Genomic DNA, 679 nt, shown 5'->3' on the forward strand with positions numbered 1-679 from the left:
AATTTTATTTTTATTTTAATAATTTTTCTTTTTAGCGAAAAAAGTCAGCGGCGGGGGCGCAAAAAAGTGGTGGGGCCGCGGCCCTACCAGCCCCTCCCCCTTTGCGGTCCCTGTACCATATTGGATATTTATGACACTGCGTGATCAGATCAGATCAGATCCAGGCAAAATTTGTTCGAGGGTAATAGCCTGGGATCAGGCTCTATGGTGGGGAACAGGAGAATTTTAAAATAAAAGGAGCGAATAAAAAAACGAGAGTTAAGCTACTGAGAAGGCGGCCGGTGGGGCGAAGCCTGGAGATATGCTTTTTATGCCACCGATCCACCCTTAACTACACTAATTTGCAAATGGCCTTCAACGAGGAATGGAATAGAAAACGCTCATCATTTTGTACGGGGATACTTGCTGTAATTCCCGATCCCATCCACACAAGAATCAGTACAACTATACTACCGACATTCTGCATTTTTACTTTTGGCAAAATGGAACTGGAAACTCCCTATTTCTGAAGCCCACCACAGACGCCAGAAGCTGTGCATAATTTTCCTTTCTTGACCCTTTTAAAAACAACAGTAACAAAAACAGTAACAGCAAGTTTTCGAGTTTTGGGTGCTTCGTTTTCGAGATTTGGGGGCTTCGTTTTCGAGTTTTGGGTGCTTGAGTAGATTTGAACTGCATT

Source organism: Porites lutea, chromosome 1, assembly GCF_958299795.1.
Source record: "Porites lutea chromosome 1, jaPorLute2.1, whole genome shotgun sequence".
NCBI classification, from domain to species: Eukaryota; Metazoa; Cnidaria; class Anthozoa; order Scleractinia; family Poritidae; genus Porites; species Porites lutea.